Here is a 12,377-nt window from a genome sequence, read left to right as displayed (position 1 = left end):
AAGTTGAGGAGACTAAATTACTTGGCATTACCTTAGATTGTAAACTGTCATGGTCAAAACATATAGATTCAATGGTTGTAAAGCTGGGGAGAGGTCTAGCCATAATAAAGAGATGCTCTGCTTTTTTGACACTACTCTCCACAAAGCAAGTTCTGCAGGCTCTAGTTTTGTCTAATCTTGATTATTGTCCAGTCGTGTGGTCCAGTGCTGCAAGGAAAGACCTAGTAAAGCTGCAGCTGGCACAGAACAGAGCGGCTGTCACGCCCTGGCCATAGAGAAGCTTCTATTCTCTATTTTGATTAGGCCAGGGTGTGACTAGGGTGGGCATTCTATGTTCCTTTTTATGTGTTTTTGTATTTCTTTGTTTTGGCCGGGTATGGTTCTCAATCAGGGACAGCTGTCTATCGTTGTCTCTAATTGTGAATCATACTTAGGCAGCCTTTTTCCACCTGTGTTTTTTGGGTAGTTGTTTTCTGTATAGTTGATTTGTCTTACAGAACTGTTCATTCTTCTCTTTGTTATTTTGTTCTAATGTTTTTTGATTAAATAAAAATCATGAACACTTACCACGCTGCGCTTTGGTCCATGCCTTCCGACGAGAGACGTGACAATTATGTCATATTTTGTGTTGACCGCAGGAGGGGTAGCTGCTGCTTTTGCAACAGCTAATGGGGATCCTAGTAAAATACCAAATACCAAACTCTGTTGTTCTCTCTGAGCTCAGAAATAAAGAATTTTGGTTTGACTTGGACTCCAGCAGATCCTTACATTATAATATCCACTACAACTCACCCACAGATTGCTGTTTCATGATTGTCTCAATGAAGAGTTCCTCATTCCACTTTCCTGTGGGCTTTTACAAGCCTCCCACTGGTTGAATAAACGTTGTTTCCACGTCAAATTAAAAAAACATCCTTAGTGAAGGTTCAATGTTATCTTCATCCCTAAACTAGCAACATTAACTATTGTCTATTGTTATTCTCAATGACCTTCCTGGCCTTATGAAATCCTAGCTAAATACAATGTTCCCACCAGTTTTCATGTCTTTGGTTATGCAAACATTTGTTTATTAGATTATATTTCTCATTAAGATGAATATAGTTTTAATTCTGCATGGGTCACGCATTGCTTTGGTCATGTGGTCCCTTATGGGTCAATGATTTTAATTAGAATATAGCAATGATGCTCTCTCCTCAATCACTTACAGTTTCTTTGGAAAGTATTCAGACCCCTTGACTTTTAGGTTTAGGTCATCAGTAAAGGGGACATCTTAAATATTACAATGACCCTTTCAAAGACAGACATCCCCCGGACCTCCCCCTATAACTATTTTTAAAAGGGTAAAAATGATCTATTTTCTATAGCATTAAGGTCAGGGCGTTGTGATGCCCACTCCAATACCTTGACTTTGTTTTCCTTAAGCCATTTTGCCACAACTTTGGAAGTATGCTTGGCGTCATTGTCCATTTGGAAGACCCATTTGCGACCAAGCTTTAACTGATGTCTTGAGATGTTGCTTCAATATATTAACATAATTTTCACCCATGATGCCATCTATTTTGTGAAGTGCCCCAGTCCTTCCTCCAGCGAAGCACCCCCACAACATGATGCTGCCACCTGTGTGCTTCACGGTTGGGATGGTGTTCTTCGGCTTGCAAGCATCCCCCTTTTTCCTCCGATCATAACGATGGTCATTATGGCCAAACAGTTCTATTTTTGTTTATACTTATTTTCCACCATAAAATAATAAATAAATTCATAAAAAAATCCTACAATGTAATTTTCTAGATTTTTTTTTCTCATTTTGTCTGTCATAGTTCAAGTGTACCTATGATGAAAATTACAGGCCTCTCTCATCTTTTTAAGTGGGAGAACTTGCACAATTGGTGGCTGTCTAAATACTTTTTTGCCCCACTGTACATTGTGTGCAAAAGGCATGAGGAGGTAGGCGAATAATTACAATTTTGCAGATTAACACTGGAGTGATAAATGATCAGATGGTCATGTGCAGGTAGAGATACTGGTGTGCAAAAGAGCAGAAAATAAAATAAATAAAAACAGTATGGGGATGAGGTAGGTAAATTGGGTGGGCTATTTACAGATGGACTATGTACAGCTGCAGCGATCAGTTAGCTGCTCAGATAGCAGATCTGGTGAGGGAGATAAAAGTCTCCAACTTCAGCGATTTTTGCAATTCGTTCCAGTCACAGGCAGCAGAGAACTGGAACGAAAGGCGGCCAAATGAGGTGTTGGCTTTAGGGATGATCAGCGAGATACACCTGCTGGAGCGCGTGCTATGGGTGAGTGTTGGCATCGTGACCAGGAAAATAACCTCACACTCAACGTCAACAAAACTAAGGAGATGATTGTGGACTTCAGGAAACAGCAGAGGGAACACCCCCCTATCCACATTGATGGAACAGTAGTGGAGAGGGTAGTAAGTTTTAAGTTCCTCGGCGTACACATCACAGACAAACTGAATTGGTCCACCCACACAGACAGCATCGTGAAGAAGGCGCAGCAGCGCCTCTTCAACCTCAGGAAGCTGAAGAAATTCGGCTTGTCACCAAAAGCACTCACAAACTTCTACAGATGCACAATCGAGAGCATCCTGTCGGGCTGAATCACCGCCTGGTACGGCAACTGCTCCGCCCACAACCGTAAGGCTCTCCAGAGGGTAGTGAGGTCTGCACAACGCATCACCGGGGGCAAACTACCTGCCCTCCAGGACGCCTACACCACCCGATGTCACAGGAAGGCCATAAAGATCATCAAGGACAACAACCACCCGAGCCACTGCCTGTTCACCCCGCTATCATTCAGAAGGCGAGGTCAGTACAGGTGCATCAAAGCTGGGACCGAGAGACTGAAAAACAGCTTCTATCTCAAGGCCATCAGACTGTTAAACAGCCACCACTAACATTGAGTGGCAGCTGCCAACACACTGACTCAACTCCAGCCACTTTAATAATGGGAATTGATGGGAAATGATGTAAAATATATCACTAGCCACTTTAAACAATGCTACCTAATATAATGTTTACATACCCTACATGATTAATCTCATATGTATATGTATATACTGTACTCTATATCATCTACTGCATCTTTATGTAATACATGTATCACTAGCCACTTTAACTATGCCACTTTGTTTACATACTCATCTCATATGTATATACTGCACTCAATACCATCTACTGTATCTTGCCTATGCTGCTCTGTACCATCACTCATTCATATATCTTTATGTACATATTCTTTATCCCCTTACACTTGTGTGTATAAGGTGGTAGTTTTGGAATTGTTAGCTAGATTACTTGTCGGTTATTACTGCATTGTTGGAACTAGAAGCACAAGCATTTCGCTACACTCGCATTAACATCTGCTAACCATGTGTATGTGACAAATAACATTGGATTTGATTTGAGATAAGGCGGAGCTTTACCTAGCATGGACTTGTAGATGACCTGGAGCCAGTGGGTCTGGCGACTAATATGTAGCGAGGGCCAGCCGACTAGAGCATACAGGTCGCAGTGGTATAAGGTGCTTTAGTAACAAAACGGATGGCACTGTGATAAACTGCATCCAGTTTGCTGAGTAGAGTGTTGGAAGCTATTTTGTAGATGACATCGCCGAAGTCGAGGATCGGTAGGATAGTCAGTTTTACTAGGGTAAGTTTGACGGCGTGAGTGAAGGAGGCTTTGTTGCGGAATAGAAAGCCGACTCTAGATTTGATTTTAGATTGGAGATGTTTGATATGAGTCTGGAAGGAGAGTTTACAGTCTAGCCAGACACCTAGGTACTTATAGATGTCCACATATTCAAGGTCGGACCATCCAGGGTGGTGATGCTAGTCGGGCGTGCGGGTGCAGGCAGCGAACGGTTGAAAAGCATGCATTTGGTTTTACTAGCGTTTAAGAGCAGTTGGAGGCCACGGAAGGAGTGTTGTATGGCATTGAAGCTCGTTTGGAGGTTAGATAGCACAGTGTCCAAGGACGAGCCGGAAGTATACAGAATGGTGTCGTCTGCGTAGAGGTGTATCAGGGAATCGCCCGCAGCAAGATCAACATCATTGATATATACAGAGAAAAGTCGGCCCGAGAATTGAACCCTGTGGCACCCCCATAGAGACTGCCAGAGGACCGGACAGCATGCCCTCCGATTTGACACACTGAACTCTGTCTGCAAAGTAGTTGGTGAACCAGGCAAGGCAGTCATCAGAAAAACCGAGGCTACTGAGTCTGCCGATAAGAATATGGTGATTGACAGAGTCGAAAGCCTTGGCAAGGTCGATGAAGACGGCTGCACAGTACTGTCTTTTATCGATGGCGGTTATGATATTGTTTAGTACCTTGAGCTTGGCTGAGGTGCACCCGTGACCGGCTCGGAAACCAGATTGCACAGCGGAGAAGGTACGGTGGGATTCGAGATGGTCAGTGACCTGTTTGTTGACTTGGCTTTCGAAGACCTTAGATAGGCATGGCAGGATGGATATAGGTCTGTAACAGTTTGGGTCCAGGATGTCTCCCCCTTTGAAGAGGGTGATGATTGCGGCAGCTTTCCAATCCTTGGGGATCTCAGACAATATGAAAGAGAGGTTGAACAGGCTGGTAATAGGGGTTGCGACAATGGCGGCGGATAGTTTCAGAAATAGAGGGTCCAGATTGTCAAGCCCAGCTGATTTGTAGGGTCCAGGTTTTGCAGCTCTTTCAGAACATCTGCTATCTGGATTTGGGTAAAGGAGAACCTGGAGAGGCTTGGGCGAGTAGCAGCGGGGGGGGCGGAGCTGTTGGCCGAGGTTGGAGTAGCCAGGAGGAAGGCATGGCCAGCCGTTGAGAAATGCTTGTTGAAGTTTTCGATAATCATGGATTTTTCGGTGGTGACCGTGTTACCTAGCCTCATTGCAGTGGGCAGCTGGGAGGAGGTGCTCTTGTTCTCCATGGACTTCACAGTGTCCCAGAACTTTTTGGAGTTAGAGCTACAGGATGCAAATTTCTGCCTGAAGAAGCTGGCCTTTGCTTTCCTGACTGACTGCGTGTATTGGTTCCTGACTTCCCTGAACAGTTGCATATCGCGGGGACTATTCGATGCTATTGCAGTCCGCCACAGGATGTTTTTGTGCTGGTCGAGGGCAGTCAGGTCTGGAGTGAACCAAGGGCTATATCTGTTCTTAGTTCTGCATTTTTTGAACGGAGCATGCTTATCTAAAATGGTGAGGAAGTTACTTTTAAAGAATGACCAGGCATCCTCAACTGACGGGATGAGGTCAATATCCTTCCAGGATACCCGGGCCAGGTCAATTAGAAAGGCCTGCTCACAGAAGTGTTTTAGCGAGCGTTTGACAGTGATGAGGGGTGGTCATTTGACTGCGGATCCGTAGCGGATACAGGCAATGAGGCAGTGATCGCTGAGATCCTGGTTGAAGACAGCGGAGGTGTATTTGGAGGGCCATCCTGGCCAGGTGGTCAGGGTGACGTCTATGAGGGTGCCCTTGTTTACAGATTTAGGGTTGTACCTGGTCATCCTTGATGATTTGTGTGAGATTGAGGGTGAGATTGAGGGCATCTAGCTTAGATTGTAGGACTGCCGGGGTGTTAAGCATATCCCAGTTTAGGTCACCTAACAGAACAAACTCTGAAGCTAGATGGGGGGCGATCAATTCACAAATGGTGTCCAGGGCACAGCTGGGAGCTGAGGGGGGTCGGTAAGCAGGCGGCAACAGTGAGAGACTTATTTCTGGAGAGAGTAATTTTTAAAATTAGTAGTTTGAACTGTTTGGGTATGGACCTGGAAAGTATGACATTACTTTGCAGGCTATCTCTGCAGTAGACTGCAACTCCTCCCCCTTTGGCAGTTCTATCTTGACGGAAAATGTTATAGTTGGGTATGGAAATCTCAGAATTTTTGGTGGCCTTCCTGAGCCAGGATTCAGACACGACAAGGACATCAAGGGTGTGCTAAAGCAGTGAGTAAAACAAACTTAGGGAGGAGGCTTCTGATGTTGACATGCATGAAACCAAGGCTTTTTCGATCACAGAAGTCAACAAATGAGGGTGCCTGGGGAAATGCAGGGCCTGGGTTTACCTCCACATCACCCGCGGAACAGAGGAGGAGTAGTATGAGGGTGTGGCTAAAGGCTATCAAAACTGGTCGCCTAGAGCGTTGGGGACAAAGAATAAAAGGAGCAGATTTCTGGGCATGGTAGAATATATTCAGGGCATAATGTGCAGACAGGGGTATGGTGGGGTGCGGGTACAGCGGAGGTAAGCCCAGGCACTGGGTGATGATAAGAGAGGTTGTATCTCTGGACATGCTGGTTGTAATGGGTGAGGTCACCGCATGTGTGGGAGGTGGGACAAAGCAGGTATCAGGGGTATGAAGAGTGGAACTAGGGGCTCCATTGTAAACTAAAACAATGATAACTAACATGAACGACAGTATACAAGGCATATTGACATTTGAGAGAGACATACAGGATGTACCGGTACATAGTCAATGTGGAGGCTATATACAGGAGGTACCGGTACAACGTCAATGTGGAGGCTGTATACAGGAGGTACCGGAACAGAGTCAATGTGGAGGCTGTATACAGGAGGTACCGGAACAGAGTCAATGTGGAGGCTATATACAGGAGGTACCGGAACAGAGTCAATGTGGAGGGTATATACGGGAGGTACCGGAACAGAGTCAATGTAGAGGGTATATACAGGAGGTACCGGAACAGAGTCAATGTGCGGGGACACAGGTGAGTCGAGGAAAAATACTACTCCTATTACAGATCCAAGTGGTAAAGATTCATATGACATCCATTGTTGAAGGACTGTAGCATCTAATGATGAAACATGTAGCATCTCCACAGAGGAGCTCTGTCATGATTGTAGCAGGTTTACTAACAAGTTACTTATATTAGCTGTGTTGACTTTAGCTAATATGGTGACAACGATATAGGCTGTGTGTAGCAGATATGAAATGGTTTGGTTTGGAAAGGTTTTAACTCCTGGTCACCTACAGCTGATGTGTTGTGCATTGACGTCCACAAGCGAAGGGAAAAGGTGAGCGAATTGATGTGAGAGGAAATACAACGTGGCAGTTGTGAAAGTGAACTGTGTTTACGCATCATCAGGGGTGAATTCATTCAGACGATTCTGTTGCATGTGATGCATTTGCTCTATTGTTTACAGTATGATTTGTATCGTATAGAGCGTGGCTTTAAGGGAAAAGTATGGTCACATCTAATAAAAACGAATGTGAAAAATGAACAGAGTATTAACAGAAATGTGTTTTAACACACTACCTATTCGTATAAGTATTTATTCATCATCCACATATTCATTTTAAGCTTCTACGTCTGTGTACAGGAAAGTATCATTTGTAAGACGTAAGAGAAAATATATCTGTTTATTGTTAAATTATTATGACGTTCTTTCCAACACAAAAAGTGTAGTACCTATTGTTTCCAAACTGCGTTACCCACTCCAGCCAGCAGATGGCGATGTGCGTCTTTCAGGTGATGCTTCTTGCGTGACGTGTAATAGACTGGACGGGACGCTTCTTCAAGAACAACAAGGCGCCAACTCTTTCAACCACCTCGGTAGCCTGCTAGACAACATAAAACTGAAAGATTGATTCTTTAGACCATGTTATTGTACATTAGCTAATTTCAGTGTTTTAGACAAATTTCGGTTGACGAATCTACTGGTGAACTTTAACCTAATGTGCTTGTTCAATTTGCAAACTTGTTAAAGATTGATACTGAGGTTAGCACTAGGCTAGTCGCTAATGCTAGCTAGCTAACATCCCTGACCATGAGCTCACTGAACTACTCCTCCCTTGCTAATGAAGCGGAGGTCTGCTGTACGGAGAAAGAATCTTTCAGAATGAAAAAGGAGGAAGAGGAGGCTGTTATAGTGAAAGAAGAGAAAGAACCTTTTAGAGAGGAAGAGGATGCTATCTTAATAAACGTGAAGGAGGAAGACGTTTTGAGAGTGAAAAAGGAGGAGACAGAAGATCCGATTGACACCAGTGAGTACTGTCTTAAAAACAGGGACACAAACTATGCAGTTGTTGAACTAATGTGGGGTTTTTAATGGGCATTCTTACTGTAGGAATTGTTAAATGGTCGATCTGCCATTGGTTCATATACTTTTGCGACTTTTCAATTAGATGTATTGAATTCTCCATGTGGTCGACATTAAAGTTCCCCTCATCTAGTATAACGGTCTTTTAAAATTCAATATTGCTGCGTATGTTCTACTTAAAATATAAAAAAGGCACCCATTTTGTGGAACAACCCTTTTACATTTGCATCACAAATATTTTTGGAGGAAATCAAGATGAAAGTGTGCATTTTAGGCTCTTTTTAGACATATTCATGCCTCTTGTAAGACTCTGTGATTGCAATAGAAGATCATAAGTTTACCATCTGTTTGATGTTCTCATTCACACAGGAGAGAGACATGACTTTCGTGGATCCTCTGGGGAGCCTCAACAACATCCTGATGCTGACGAGGCAGAGAAGAGTCTCTCCAAATCAGAACACTGGATGGTACAGCTTGGTCTGGTCTAGCATACAGCTTGCTTTATCAGCTTGGGCTGGGTTTCTGTAGAGCACTTTATGACAACAGTGACATTAGCATCCATAATCATGTGTATCTGTGTCCCCTCTTTATGGTTACTAGGACAACGCTAGCCCTTCCTCCCTCCCGGAGTCCATGTGTCGTGCCTCTCCCGGTCGCACCTTACTGCTGGGTATGAAGAGGTTGTCTGTGCTGCTGGTGGACTTTAGGAAAACAACGGGGCTGTGTGGAACTGTGAGGGGAGGAGAAGAGATGAAAGGATCAGATTTGACTCATCAAAGTAAGTGCTGTAGTTTAGTTTGAACAAATACAACAGATCTGCCCACTGGTATCTGTTACCAGGACAACCAGTTGACAGGAAGATAGACTGGTGGATATGGATGTTATGAATATCATAACACTGAGAAATTATTCTGCCAATGTAAAGAGAGAAACCAATAGACCATATAAAACCTTGATGAAAGTTAGCTTTAGAGAGAAAATTTCAAGATGATCCAATGTAAGGTGCTTGTTTTACAAAAACTTTTCCTTAAAACATTATGGATATTACATTGCCTGTCCCAGTCAACCCCCCTATCTTTACAAGACTGTTGAACAGGCAAACTAAACTCTAGACACTGTTAATTAACTAATACTGAGGAAAGCCATGATCAGGCTTATAGGGAAGGACATTCAATAAACACAGCACTTAAAATGACTGATTGGCTGAGAGAAATTGATGATGATAAAATTATTGTTTGGGCTGTTGTGTTAGACTTCAGTGCGGCTTTTGACATTATCGATCGTAGTCTGCTGCTGAAAAAACGTATGGCTTTACACCCCCTGCTATACTGTGGATGAAGAGTTTTTCTTTTAAAATGTGACCTTTATTTAACTAGGCAAGTCAGTTAAGAACAAATTCTTATTTTCAATGACGACCTAGGACTGCCTTGTTCAGGGGCAGAACGACAGAGTTTTACCTTGTCAACTCAGGGATTCGATCCAGCAATCTCTCGGTTACTAGCCTACCGCTCTAACCACTAGGCTACCTGCTGCCCCAGAGCTACCTGTCTAACAGAACACAAAGAGTGTTCTTTAATGGAAGCCTGTACAACAAAATCAAGGTAGAATCAGGAATTCCCCAGGGCAGCTGTTTGGCACTTACCTTTTTCAATCTTTACCAACGACATGCCAACGACATTTGAGTAAAGCCAGTGTGTGTCTGTATGCGGATGACTCAACACTGTACACGTCAGCTACCACGGAAACTGAAATGACTGCAACACTTACAAAGAGCTGCAGTGAGTTTCAGAATGGGTGTCAAGGAATAATAATAATATTTCAGATTACCTTAAGTTACATGGCCTACTATGCTAATTCTGTAGCGGTATTGTTAGAGGGGGGGTAAAGATAAAGTTTTGTTGGTGCGCCAGGCAGGTATTAACCCTAGTTATTAAAGTTAGTTGAATAGAATCCCTGTAGTGCTGTCCTGAAACAGCTGCAAAACGTGACTAGTGACTTTTATTTTCCCCGGCACAAGGTGCACCTGTGTAATAATCAAGCTGGTCAATCAGCTTCTTGATATGCCACACCTGTCAGGTGGATGGATTATCTTGGCAGAGAATACATGTTAACTAACTAATGTTAACTAACAGGGATAGAAACTACAATAATCTTTTACATCAGTTTTAGGAACATCTTTCCAAATATTTCACTTTATTTTTTACTTTACCCAAAATATCACATCAGCGATAGTCAAAATGTTGAAAACCTGTGAACGTCTAAATAATAAATTGGGCCACTAAAACAGCAGGTGTCGAACCCTTTCAACAACGGGGAGATTTTACTGATGTGCTTTGTGTCTTCAACTTAAAAACAAGTTTTGGACTTCCACTTAAAATTACTTATTTACTTATTTTATGTTTAAGGAAGTGTGTACAGTCGTGGCCAAAAGTTTTGAGAATGACACACATGTTAATTTTCACCAAATCTGCTGCCTCAGTTTGTATGATGGCAATTTGCATATACTCCAGAATGTTATGAAGAGTGTTCAGATGAGTTGCAATTAATTGCAAAGTCCCTATTTTCTATGCAAATTAACTGAATCTCCCCCAAAACTGGAAGCTTCAAAAGGAGGGTGGTGCTTGGAATCATTGTTCTTCATATGTCACCCACGGTTACCTGCAAGGAAACACGTGCCGTCCTCATTGCTTTGCACAAAAAGGGCTTCACAGGCAAGGATATAGCTGCCAGTAAGATTGCACCAAAATCAACCATTTATCGGATCATCAAGAACTTCAAGGAGAGCAGTTCAATTGTTGTGAAGAAGGCTTGTTGATTCAGCTGCGGGATCGAGGCACCAACAGTACAGAGCTTGCTCAGGAATGGCAGCAGGCAGGTGTGAGTGCATCTGCACGCACAGTGAAGCGAAGACTTTTGGTGTCAAGAAGGACAGCAAAGAAACCACTTCTCTCCAGGAAAAACATCAGGGACATACTGATATTCTGCAAAAGTTACAGGGATTGGTGAGACTGCTGAGGACTGGGGTAAAGTCATTTTCTCTGATGAATCCCCTTTCCGAATGTTTGGGGCATCCGGAAAAAAGCTTGTCCGGAGAAGGCAAGGTGAGCGCTACCATCAGTCCTGTGTCATGCCAACAGTAAAGCATCCTGAGACCATTCATGTGTGAGTTGCTTCTCAGCCAAGGGTGTGGGCTCACTCACAATGTTGCCTAAGAACACAGCCATGAATAAAGAATGGTACCAACATTCATGTGTGAGTTGCTTCTCAGCCAAGGGTGTGGGTTCACTCACAATGTTGCCTAAGAACACAGCCATGAATAAAGAATGGTACCAACACATCCTCCGAGTGCAACTTCTCCCAACCATCCAGGAACAGTTCGGTGACGAACAATGCCTTTTCCAGCATGATGGAGCACCTTGCCATAAGGCAAAAGTGATAACTAAGTGGCTCGGGTAACAAAACATCAGTATTTTGGGTCCATGGCCAGGAAACTCCCCAGACCTTAATCCCATTGAGAACTTGTGGTCAATCATCAAGAGGCGGGTGGACAAACATAAAAAAAAACACAATTCTGACAAAATCCAAGCATTGATTATGCAAGAATGGGCTGCCGTTAGTCAGGATGTGGCCCAGAAGTTAATTGACAGCATGCCAGGGCAGATTGCAGAGGTCTTGAAAAAGAAGGGTCAACACTGCAAATATATACACTGCATCAACTTAATGTCATTGTAAATAAAAACCTTTGACACTTATGAAATGCTTGTAATTATACTTCAGCATTCCATAGTAACATCTGACAAAAATATCTAAAGACACTGAAGCAGCAAACTTTGTGGAAATTCATATTTTTCATTCTCAAAACTTTTGACCACGACTGTAGGTCGCATTCTGTATCATACAGCTATGAAAGTTATATATTTAGAACTCCCTGCTCGATTGGAATCCAGTGACGTCTGTGTCTTGAGTGTCCTAGAACTGTTTAGTTTTTTGTGTTCTGACGAAAATAGAATGAATAAATAAGTAGTGTAAACATTGTCAGTAATTACCAGGAAACTTTACAACATTTGTTTTAAAATCACACTGAGATTGTTAAAACGGGCCTTAGGTTATTGAGGGATCTGATTAGGATTTACCCTCGTAGCAAGGCCGTTTTATCATGTGGAGGTTTCATTCGGGTCTCTATTTAAAAAAAACACTGTCTTTGGCAGGAGAAAGACCAGATTCAGAGGAACCAGAGCCAGGGACGTCCAAACCAGCAAGACGACACCAGTGTTCCCACTGTGGAAAGGGTTGTAA

Source organism: Oncorhynchus mykiss, chromosome 13, assembly GCF_013265735.2.
Source record: "Oncorhynchus mykiss isolate Arlee chromosome 13, USDA_OmykA_1.1, whole genome shotgun sequence".
Classification (NCBI taxonomy): Eukaryota; Metazoa; Chordata; class Actinopteri; order Salmoniformes; family Salmonidae; genus Oncorhynchus; species Oncorhynchus mykiss.
This window is presented reverse-complemented; position numbering follows the sequence as displayed.